The 13152-nt window shown below is 36.0% G+C and overlaps 1 protein-coding gene across 3 annotated transcripts in view; it reads right to left on the bottom strand.

Moving 5' to 3' along the window:
- The window catches only part of OtopLc (Otopetrin-like c), a 210778-nt gene that overhangs the window by 33757 nt on the left and 163869 nt on the right, over window positions 1-13152 (bottom strand). The gene's annotated exons all lie outside the window — the stretch shown is intronic.

The following is a 13152-nucleotide window of genomic DNA, read 5'->3' as shown; positions in this document are numbered from 1 at the left end:
CTATTAGGTAGGCAGAGTGGCCAAATCGCGAAGCAGCAACTATGCTACGTCCTAGAAAACTTATAGTATTTGCAAAGAGAACGGAGTTATTCTATAACATAAGTCCTGGCAACTGATTGCGCTTCTTCCGTTTGGTCATCAAACAAATTTTGGAAACACTATGGACACATTCAGTCTATGAGAGGTATTTATTGAGTGGCCAGTTCAACCTAAACTTATACTAAAAGGAACCTAGAAGAGAAAAATCATAAAAATTAATTGAAATAGAAACGAGTAAAAATACAAAATGTGGCAGGTACGCTTCTAATTGAGGAGTCACGTGCAAAATGGAATCAAGCTTTGCTGTTCCCTTTTTGCGTAAAACAGCTCAATGGGAAGAATAGATCTAGTTCTATACGCACGCAAGATACTATTTTTATATCTCGTAAACTGACTCGGGGGTTTCACAAAAAAGTTTGAGTTTCTCATACTCTCAAACACTGTGGCTCCTCATATATGCTACGAATTAAAAAAAATAAAAAAATTTTAAGCACTTCCTTTATATAAATGGAGAAAAATCAACGAAAAACTTCTCTTTATATAAAGGCATATTCTTGCTAAACTTTGATTTTTAAATTTTGACATAGAAATTGCAAAAATATTTATGAGAATTAAAAATATAAAAGTGGAGGGCACATTACTTAGATTGGAAAGTTGGTAGGAAAGGGGGTATTATTAGTCAATCAATTTCCCTCCATCTATCTTTACTTCTGATAAATATTTTTGCAATTTCTATGTCCAAATATAAATATCAAAGTTTAGCAAGAATATGCCTTTATCTAAGGAGACATTTTACGCTAATTTTTGTACATTTATATAAAGGAAGTGCTTAAACTTTTTTTATTTTATATTTATTTTCTCCTTTTCTTAAATTTTCTCGGTGTCTTAACCTATCTGTAAAGTTTTACGCTTGTAGCTCAATGAGAACTTACATAAAAATCAATCCCAAAATTCCCTCGGTTCCGTTTGATTAATCTAAATATCTCAGTCCGTGCGCCCCCTAGCGAACCTTTTTGTATTGTGTCATCGCCCTCTGAATTAAGCTCCAAACTAGTATCTAATTTTTTCGATCCGTGCGCCACCTAACGGATTTTTTTCTATTTGTTCCTTTGTCACGATGTCTTAACCTCTCTCTGAGGTTTCATGTTTGTAGCTTAATGAGAAGTTACTTAAAAATCGATTGCCAGATTTGTATGGAAAGCGGACAAACATTCAACCGACCTAATATAAAGGAATTAAAAAAAAACCTGTAAGCGTCTACTGAATTCGCTGAGATTTTATTATACTCAGTTGAGCAGAGCTCACAGAGTATATTAACTATGATTGCATAACGGTTGGTTGTACAGGTATAAAGGAATCGAGATAGATATAGACTTCCATATATCAAAATCATTAGTATCGAAAAAAAATTCGATTGAGCCATGTCCGTTCGTCCGTCTGTCCGTTAACACGATAACTTGAGTAAATTATGAGGTATCTTGATGAAATTTGGTATGTAGGGTCCTGGGCACTCATCTCAGATCGCTATTTAAAATGAACGATATCGGACAATAACCACGCCTACTTTTTCGATATCGAAAATTTCGAAAAATCAAAAAAGTGCGATAATTCATTACCAAATACGCATTAACCGATGAAACTTGGTAGGTGAGTTGAGCTTGTGACGCAGAATAGAAAACTAGTAAACTTTTGGACAATGGGCGTGGCACCGCCCACTTTTAAATGAAGGTAATTTAGAAGTTTTGCAAGCTGTAATTTGGCAGTCGTTGAAGATATCATGATGAAATTTGGCAGGAACAATATTCTTATTACTTTATGTCTGCTTAATAAAAATTAGCAAAATCGGAGAACGACCACGCCCACTTTTTAAAATTTTTTTTTTTAAATTCAAATTTTAAAAGAAAAGTTAATATCTTTACAGCATATAAGTAAATTATGCCAACATTCAACTGCAGTAATTATATGGTGCAACAAAATACAAAAATAAGAGAAAATTTCAAAATGGGCGTGGCTCCGCCCTTTTTCATTTAATTTGTCTAAGATGCTTTTAATGCCATAAGTCGAACAAAAATTAACCAATCCTTGTGAAATTTGGTAGAGGCTTAGCTCCTAGGACTATAACTGTTTTCTGTGAAAAAGGGTGACATCGGTTGAAGCCACGCCCAGTTTTTATACACAGTCGACCGTCTGTCCTTCCGCTCGGCCGTTAACACGATAACTTGAGCAAAAATCGATATATCTTTACTAAACTCAGTTCACGTACTTATCTGAACTCACTTTGTATTGGTGTAAAAAATGGCCGAAATCCGACTATGACCACGCCCACTTTTTCGATATCGAAAATTACGAAAAATGAAAAAAATGCCATAATTCTATACCAAATACGAAAAAAGGGATGAAACATGATAATTGTATTGGTCTATTGACGCAAAATATAACTTTGGAAAAAAACTTGGTAAAATGGGTGTGGCACCTACCATATTAAGTAGAAGAAAATGAAAAAGTTTTGCAGGGCGAAATCAAAAGCCCTTGGAATCTTGGAAGGAATACTGTACGTGGTATTACATATATAAATAAATTAGCGGTACCCGACAGATGATGTTCTGGATCACCCTCGTCTACATTTTGGTAGATATCTCGAAAACGCCCTCACATATACAACTAAGGGCCACTCCCTTTTAAAACCCTCATTAATACCTTTAATTTGATACCCATACCGTACAAAAAAATTCTAGAGTCACCCCTGGCCCACCTTTATGACGATATCTCGAAAAGGCATCCACCTATAGTACTAAGGCCCACTCACTTTTAAAACACCCATTAACACCTTTAATTTGATACCCATATCGTACAAAAACATATTCTAGAGTCACCCCTGGTCCACCTTTATGGAGATATCTCGAAAAGGCGTCCACCTATATTACTAAGGCCCACTCACTTTTAAAACACCCATTAACACCTTTCATTTGATACCCATATCGTACAAAAACATATTCTAGAGTCACCCCTGGTCCACCTTCATGTCGATATCTCGAATAGGCGTCCACCTATAGTACTAAGGCCCACTCCCTTTTAAAGTACCCATTAACACCTTTCATTTGATACCCATATCGTACAAAAAAATTCTAGAGTCACCCCTGGCCCACCTTTATGGCGATATCTCGAAAAGGCATCCACCTATAGTACTAAGGCCCACTCACTTTTAAAACACCCATTAACACCTTTCATTTGATACCCATATCGTACAAAAACATATTCTAGAGTCACCCCTGGTCCACCTTTATGGCGATATCTCGAAAAGGCATCCACCTATAGTACTAAGGCCCACTCACTTTTAAAACACCCATTAACACCTTTCATTTGATACCCATATCGTACAAAAAAATTCTAGAGTCACCCCTGGCCCACCTTTATGGCGATATCTCGAAAAGGCATCCACCTATAGTACTAAGGCCCACTCACTTTTAAAACACCCATTAACACCTTTCATTTGATACCCATATCGTACAAACAAATTCTAGAGTCACCCCTGGTCCACCTTTATGGCGATATCTCGAAAAGGCGTCCACCTATAGAACTAATGCCCACGCCTTTTTAAAATACTTATTAAAACCTTTCATTTGATACCCATATCGTACAAAAAAATTCTAGAGTCACCCCTGGCCCACCTTTATGGCGATATCTCGAAAAGGCATCCACCTATAGTACTAAGGCCCACTCACTTTTAAAACACCCATTAACACCTTTCATTTGATACCCATATCGTACAAAAAAATTCTAGAGTCACCCCTGGCCCACCTTTATGGCGATATCTCGAAAAGGCATCCACCTATAGTACTAAGGCCCACTCACTTTTAAAACACCCATTAACACCTTTCATTTGATACCCATATCGTACAAAAACATATTCTAGAGTCACCCCTGGTCCACCTTTATGGCGATATCTCGAAAAGGCATCCACCTATAGTACTAAGGCCCACTCACTTTTAAAACACCCATTAACACCTTTCATTTGATACCCATATCGTACAAAAAAATTCTAGAGTCACCCCTGGCCCACCTTTATGGCGATATCTCGAAAAGGCATCCACCTATAGTACTAAGGCCCACTCACTTTTAAAATACCCATTAACACTTTTCATTTGATACCCATATCGTACAAACAAATTCTAGAGTCACCCCTGGTCCACCTTTATGGCGATATCTCGAAAAGGCATCCACCTATAGTACTAAGGCCCACTCACTTTTAAAATACCCATTAACACTTTTCATTTGATACCCATATCGTACAAACAAATTCTAGAGTCACCCCTGGTCCACCTTTATGGCGATATCTCGAAAAGGGGTCCACCTATAGAACTAAGGCCCACACCCTTCTAAAATAGTCATTAAAACCTTTCATTTGATACCCATATCGTACAAACAAATTCTAGAGTCACCCCTGGTCCACCTTTATGGCGATATCTCGAAAAGGCATCCACCTATAGTACTAAGGCCCACTCACTTTTAAAATACTTATTAACACCTTTCATTTGATACCCATATCGTACAAACAAATTCTAGAGTCACCCCTGGTCCACCTTTATGGCGATATCTCGAAAAGGCATCCACCTATAGTACTAAGGCCCACTCACTTTTAAAATACCCATTAACACTTTTCATTTGATACCCAAACAAATTCTAGAGTCACCCCTGGTCCACCTTTATGGCGATATCTCGAAAAGGCGTCCACCTATAGAACTAAGGCCCACACCCTTTTAAAACAATCATTAAAACCTTTCATTTGATACCCATATCGTACACAAAAATTCTAGAGTCACCCCTGGCCCACCTTTATGGCGATATCTCGAAAAGGCGTCCACCTATAGAACTAAGGCCCACACCCTTCTAAAATAGTCATTAAAACCTTTCATTTGATACCCATATCGTACAAACAAATTCTAGAGTCACCCCTGGTCCACCTTTATGGCGATATCTCGAAAAGGCATCCACCTATAGTACTAAGGCCCACTCACTTTTAAAATACTTATTAACACCTTTCATTTGATACCCATATCGTACAAACAAATTCTAGAGTCACCCCTGGTCCACCTTTATGGCGATATCTCGAAAAGGCATCCACCTATAGTACTAAGGCCCACTCACTTTTAAAATACTCATTAGCACCTTTCATTTAATACCCATATTGTACAAACGCATTCTAGAGTCAACCCAAGTCCACTTTTATAACGATATTCCGAAATGCGTCCACCTATAGAACTTAGGCCCACTTCCTTTTAAAATTATCATTAACACATTTCATTTGATACCCATATCGTACAAACAAATTCTCGAGTCAGGCCTGGTCCACCTTTATGGCGATATCCCTAAATGGCGTCCGTCTATAGATCTATGGCCCACTTCCTCTTTAAATACTCTTTAATACCTTCCATTTGATACACATGTCATACAAACACATTCCAGGGTTACCCTAGGTTCCTTTTACAACATGGTGATTTCCCTTACTTTGTCTCCACAGCTCTCAAATAAGTATGTAATGTTCGGTTACACCCGAACTTAGCCTTCCTTACTTGTTTTAACTCCTTTCTACCTAGGAGACACATATAAATTTCACTGATGTACCACTATTGCTTCCAATTTTGGCAAAGTTGTGAAAAATGAATTTAGTAAACATATACATTGGAAAGAGTTTATATGAAATATACTATATACTAATAAAATATTTCAAATACTGCTACAACAAAAGTGATATAGCACCTCAAATGTTTCAAACACTTAAATCTCAAAACGAAATTTTCAAAGAAGTCCCGTTTTTGCACATAACTCCTCAATTGAAGTGAGATTCTAGCTTCAAGAGTTCTGAAATAAAAACACTTGCTTGTGCATTATCCAATCAAATTAAAAATTATGTACCATTCAAATGTAATAGACGGTAAACGATTTGTAAAACTAATGCTCCACTGGCCGGGATGGGAGCTGTAAAGAGGTAAACAAAAAAGCTCAATCGAATTTGGGACGGTTAGCTAGAACGTATGAACCTAACAACTAATAAAGATTACCACTATTGTAAACTTTGGACAAGTTGATTGATTATCCAAATGTCTTTTTTGATATCCAAAAGCTCAGCTCCTTTAATAAGCGCCGAGCAGGAACCCAGAAGTGAAAAGTTGGATAAATAACTTAAATGCAAAAAAGTAACAAATAAGACATTTTGCAAGTGTAAAGACTAACTCAATGAAAGAAGTATAATAAATTGAGGAAGTAACAACCCTTGATTGTAAAGAATACAAAAAAAAAAACGAATGTACAACGAGTTATAAAACTTATGCGAAGCTGTCGGGGATTAAAGTTTTGAAAAGGCAACTGATACTGCTTAATCGAATTCGGGACGGCAAGGTAAAACCTTAAAATTTGTTTTGTTTATTGATTTCGAAAATATGTGCTTTCATGAAGATTTCAGCTAGCTTAAACCTGAAGTTTGTTTTGTATATTTGGGTAAGTTGGCCCAACAGAACTTTAATAAATTACAAAATTAATAATATAATATGATCGCTTACAATACTGAAGGTCCAAGGTTCGAGTCTCGTAAAAATTAACATTAAAATTCTTTAGAGACCCTTTTTTGAAATCGCCCTTTTTCGTGTCGCCCCCTCGGCAGCGGTATCGCAAATATATTTCGACCATAAAAATCTTCTCGGCAAACTTCATCTGCTTTTCAGATGCCATCCGGTGTGGAGTCTACACAAAATATGTACGTCCCGCAACGCTATCCTATAAGAGCAATTTAAGTAGCATTACACACATTGGAAAAAAAGCTCGGCTTAAACCTGAGTTCAGATGTATAGCGCAATTTTATTTTTTTGGAACCTTCTTTATTAGCAAAAGAATACGTTCCGATTTTACTGGCGCCCGAGCAGAAACCTTGCAGTGCAAAAATGTGTACAGATATGTCAATTAAAAAGCAAGTTTATCTTCCCAATTTAACAGTCCTTTTTACTAAAAGAAAATGAGAAAACTTTACTGAATAAAACTTTTGTTTGGGGAAGCAGTCACACATCATGGAAACAGAGGAGGTTCATTGAAAAAAAGAAAACTAAATACTTGAAGCGTTTTATTTTAGAGTAGATTTAGGCCGAGCTTTTCTTCCATATTTGCTTCGTGCTTCTTTTCAATTTTTTCCGACAAATTGGCTGAACGCGACCTGTATGCTTTATGTGGACTCCGAACGGCAGCTGCAAGGCAGATGAAACTCCATTAAGAAGCTTTTCATGGCAAAAATACACTTGAAGTGTTTGTCAAGACACTGCCGAGGCCTAACGTGTCTAGAAAATTTTGTTTCTATTTGAAAAAACTGTTTTCTAAATGTGTGATGTTGCTTTGCACGGTACTTGAACCCAGTACCTTCGGTGTGGTAGGAGGAGGACGCTACCACCACACCACGGCGGGCGAGACGAGAGTCATTAGATTGGCTAAACTGGCATAATGTACGTATTTTAAAGAGTCGTAACGTCACACGAGGTACTCCCACTGAGACAGGACTTAGCTAGTAGTGAAAGTGTAGATGAGACTTTGCATACTGCATATCTCTGAAGGTATTGCCGATAGAGCTGTGAAAATTGGTTGCTTAGGAGCAGGAATTGGAGTGGCAATGGGTGTAAAAATGGGAATGGGCGTGGGAGTGTGTATGAGACTGGGAGGGAGAAGGAGTGGGCATAAGAGGGATTAATTTTGAAACACATGAAAGCCATGGCTCGAGCAAAACATAGTATTCAGAATTTTGATAGCTCTGAATAAAATTAAGTGGATTTTGTGCCTATCTAAATCTTAACATCAATGATTATTTCAAGCCAGGTTTTGTAAAAAATCGGAGCATTAACTGTCACACTTGTTAATAACACTTATTGTATATACGTAGATATAAGATGATACCATCCTTAAAGAAAATTTAAATTTCATTGATTAATTACGCTTATAAATGTCATTCGACAAAGCGTTAGTAATTTGTGAAACCACTTTAGCATATGTATGTAACGATGTAAAAACTCAACTAAGTAGTTTATATATTCGTCCTTTATTAACCACATCATTCGGAAATTGCGCAACTCAAACTTTGATAAAATACACGAAATCGCAAATGGATGTGTGCCTATGGGCTTAGTGTGAGAATATCTAAAAATTTTCAAAGTTACCTATATTGCCTAAAGTTAGGCAATGTGTATCTTAACTATATACAGGGCAGAAACAAGCTCGAACTCTTACAATAAATGAAGTGCAAGCTGTAATAGATGAGAAATTAAGCGAACAAGACGTTTTTTGTATGTACTCAAATATGTCTGATTTACACTTCTCTATATTCAAAACCTTCAGGGTTAAGATGTTTTATACGTTTTTGCAGCAAATACCTCTGGTATTGTTATAAATATGTATGTGCTATTATATATGAAAACTATTTCAGTTACTTTAACAAGCAAGCAATTTTCCCCCTCTTACTCTGTGACAAACATTTGCTGGTTGTTTCTAAACTTTGACAATATGATAAAGCACTTTTGTGTGGTTTATGCTTTTGTATCTGTAGCAGTGACGCGAATAATTTGCTTTTAATTAAATGTGATATCGCGATTATGTAGAAAAAGTTTGAAAGTGAGACTTGGTTTTTGTGAAAATTATTCAAACTTATTCTTTAGACAATGGGTAGGCGTTGTGTCAATCATTTGAAAACCACCTATATGAATAAATTAAATATAAAATGCTTCATAAAATCTACAGTAGTGAACAGAAAAATAGCAGTGGCCATTTTTATCAAAAAAAAAAAAAAAAACTTCTGTGAAGATTTTAACAGAAACTATGCAAACCAATCTCAAAAGCGTTCTCGAAAATATTTGAGAAAATTTCGAACTTTTCATTTAGAGCTTTCTTGTTTTTGTTGTTGTGATTTTGCACTTTTGCAGCCCAATACATTTTAGTTTAGATAAGTAAGGAAGGCTAAGTTCGGGTGTAACCGAACATTACATACACAGCTCAGAGCTTTGGAGACATATGTTGGAGTTGAATGTTGACATAATTTATTTATATATTGTAAAGATATTCAATTTTTTGTTAAAATTTGACTTTAAAAAAAATTTTTTTTAAGGGGGCGTGTTCGTCATCCGATTTTGCAAATTTTTATTTCGAACACATACAGTAATAGGAGTAACGTGCCTGCCAAATTTCATCATGATATCTGCAACGCCTGCCAAATTTTAAATTACCTTCTTTTAAAAGTGGGCGGTGCCATGCTCATTGTAAAAAATTTTCCTAATTTTCTATTCTGCGTCATAAGGTCAATCCATCTACCAAGTTTCATCGCTTTATCCGTCTTTGGTAATGAATTATCTCACTTTTTCGGTTTTTTGAAATTTTCGATATCGAAAAAGTGGGCGTGGTTATAGTCCGATTTCGTTCATTTTAAATAGTAATATGTGATGAGTGCCCAGGAACTCATATACCAGTTTGACGCGTCCAACGCTTTTATTTAATTGTCTGATCAACGACCTAGATTTATGAGCAGTGTGATGACTAGTACCTAGGACCTACCTAATTATTTTCTAGCTTTTAGTATTATTATTACTTCATCAAAGTATTGTTTTAAATAAAACCGTTTAACTTTAAAATTTTTTTTAATTATTTTATTTTCAAGTTTTTATTTATTTAATTGTCCATTATTTCTCATTCTATTTAGTTCATTTAGTGACTCATTATTTCCTGACAATTTGTTACAATCTAAGTCCTCAATACATAATCCTTCCAAAGACTTTACTAGACCCTGCGCCACGTATGCTTGTCCCTCCTCCAACTCCAAAATATTTTGATGTCACTTCTACCGGACTGTATGTAATATTTGTTCCAAATATGAGCCAAATCGAACCACAAATACGATTTTTGTGAATATCTCGATCCTTGTGCACCCTAGCGGCGATTTTTTTTCATAGGTCGCTTTCCATTCTTGTATGTATTATGTGTTCCAAATATGAGCCAAATCAGACCACAAATACAATTTTTGTGAATATCTCGATCCTTGCGCCACCTAGCGGCGTTTTTTTTTTCATAGGTCGCTTCCTATTCTTGTATGTATTATGTGTTCCAAATATGAGCCAAATCGGACCACAAATACAATTTTTGTGAATATCTCGATCCTTGCGCCACCTAGCGGCGATTTTTTTTCTTATTATTGCATTGTCATCGGGTTCTGAACTATATTCCAAGTTTCAAGCTTGTAGCTTATCTGGAAGGTACTTAAATTTTAATTACAAAGTTCGTCAAGTCAAGCTAAATAAAACCGTTTAAAAATGCTATCACTTTTTTAAGCTACGGCTCTACTCTATGTTCTTTTCATGTTCAGAGTCGGAGCAATAGCAAAAAAAGGCTCCATAGTAATATAGCACTTTCAATCATTGTTCGTGCCTGGCTGGTTGAGCTTCCATGAATGATGTTACCTGTGCCCTTCAAAAAATGCCGTTGACTATGCAAGATTAATTCTTATCTCATCTCATAAGCGCTCAAAAGAAGTGCAGTTTTAGTATATATTCCCATTCAGAAAAAATGAGAGACTGTCGCGCTTATTGACAGTTTTGCAATACAGGTTTAATGATTATCTCAGAATTCGTGCTAATCGGATGCAGGGTCACATACACTATAGCATTTTCAGACCAAATGAAACTTTTTCAAGTCAAATGAAACCATACTACTAAGGTAATTGTCAATATATTTATATCGTACTTTATAACGCTAAGTTTTTATCAAATTTTTCTTTAAGACAACTATTTCTAACTAGTCACATTGAAGACAAAATTTTTGCTTAAATTTTCTTTTTGAATTTAAGCTGCAGTTAATGTCGGCTTAGTTTAGCCTTGCCTTTTGCTCGTTTCAATTTCTAATAGATAAAGTAGCAGGGATATACACTAGGCAACTTATATACTACAGTTTAACCACCCACTTAAAATAAGCACCTATATTTTTTACTTGTGTCTACTCCTCTTATATATAAAGCACATTCTTCTTCTACATATACTTCGTTAATAACGTAGGAATAAAGCAACGTAGAGAAAAAATAGAAAGAACCAAAGAGCATGATGTGAGCTTATTTCCTATTCACTGTCTGACACCAACAGAAATATTACTTTTACCAACTATATAGTAGAGCATGTGGACTGTGGAGAGATCTTTTTTAACTATGCTGAAAAACATAACGGTTAAAAGTGATCTTTTCTACTCTATGTCGTAGGGGCAAATTTTGAAAAATCCCACTTTGAAATGCCTATGTTTTTTCTTTTTGGAGTTTATTTTTCTCAATTTGAAAAATTGTATTTTGTTTTTGGAATAGTAAGTAGAAAATGTTTCAGACAACCTGCCATAGCTGCGCAGATAGATCCATTTCGAAGGGTGCTAAGCCTTCATCATCAGTACGCTTTAGGCATGCTGCGCTAACCATTTAGCTATACAGCGGTGGTTTGTTTGACTGGCAAATTTGCTACCATCTGGTGCAAATCACTGATAATGCTGGTTTTTTGTTTATGGTCAATTACTTTGTTTGACATTCCCAAGTGCTCATGGTTTATTAACAATTTTTTTTGTTTTTATCGGCCTATTGATAAATGATTCAAGGTTCGATTCGAGCTCAAGCCCAGAACAATAATTTTTTTATAATGATAATTCTAATCGAACCTTGAATCATTTATCAATAGGCCGATAAAAACAAAAACAATTGTTTATTTTTCTCTTTAGAAATTTACTTAGTCAGAACATATGTAAATGAAAAAATTAATTCAACTTAGTAATAGAAAAGAAATTAAAAAAAATTATAGGAAATTAGCGTTTTTACAACCCCCTTTTAAAACCAAGGCATCACTGTGATGCATTTGCATGTCGTAAACATAGTTGTGCGGGTTTTTTATTCAACCATTTTAAAAAATGAAGGTATCACCCCTGTTCCACCTTTATGGCGATCTCTCGAAAAGGCGTCCACCCATAGAACGAAGGCCCTCTCCCTTTTAAAATACTCATTAACACCAAACATTTGATACCCATATTGTACAAACGCATTCTAGAGTCACCCCTGGTCCACCTTTATAACGATATCCCGAAAAGGCGTCCACCTATAGAGCTAAGGCCCACTCCCTTTTAAAATACTCACTAACACCATTCATTTGATACCCATGTCGTACAGACAAATTCTAGAGTCACCCCTGGTCCACCTTTATTGCTATATCTCGAAAATGCGTCCACCTATAGAACTAAGGTACACTCCCTTTTAAAATACTCATTAACACCTTTCATTGGATAACCATATCGTACAAACACATTCTAAAGTCACCGCTGATCCACCTTTATGGGGACATCTCGAAAAGGCGTCCACCTATAGAACTAAGGCCCTCTCCCTTTTAAAATACTCATTAATACCTTTCATTTGATACCCATATCGTACAAATAAATTCTAGAGTCACCCCTGGTCCACCTTTATGGCGATATCTCGAAAAGCCGTCCGCCTATAGAACTAAGGCCCACTCCCTTCTAAAATACTTATTAACACCTTTCATTTGATACCCATATCGTACAAACAAATTCTAGAGTCACCCCTTGTCCACCTTTATGGCGATATCTCGAAAAGGCGTCCACCTATAGAACTGAGGTCAACGCCCTTTTAAAAAACTCATTAACACCTTTCTTTTGATACCCATATCGTACAAACAACACATTCCAGGGTTACCCTAGGTTCATTTTCCTACATGGTGATTTTTTTATTTTGTCTCCATAGCTCTCAGCTGAGTATGTAATGGTCGGTTACACCCGAACTTAGCCTTCCTTACTTGTTTTTATTTAGCATACATATAGTAATAGGAGTAGCGTGCCTGCCAAACTTCATCATGATATCTTCAACGACTGCGAAATTACAGCTTGCAAAACTTTTAAATTACCTTCTTTTAAAAGTGGGCGGTGCCACGCCCGTTGTCCAGAAATTTACTAACTTTATATTTTGCGTCATAAAGTCAACGCACGTACAAAGTTTCATTGCTTTATCCGTCTTTGGTAATGAATTATCGCTCTTGAATTTGAATTTGAATCTGAGATGAGCACCCT

The sequence above is a fragment of the Eurosta solidaginis genome, chromosome 4 (assembly GCF_040869045.1).
Source record: "Eurosta solidaginis isolate ZX-2024a chromosome 4, ASM4086904v1, whole genome shotgun sequence".
Classification (NCBI taxonomy): domain Eukaryota; kingdom Metazoa; phylum Arthropoda; class Insecta; order Diptera; family Tephritidae; genus Eurosta; species Eurosta solidaginis.
This window is presented reverse-complemented; position numbering and strand designations above follow the sequence as displayed.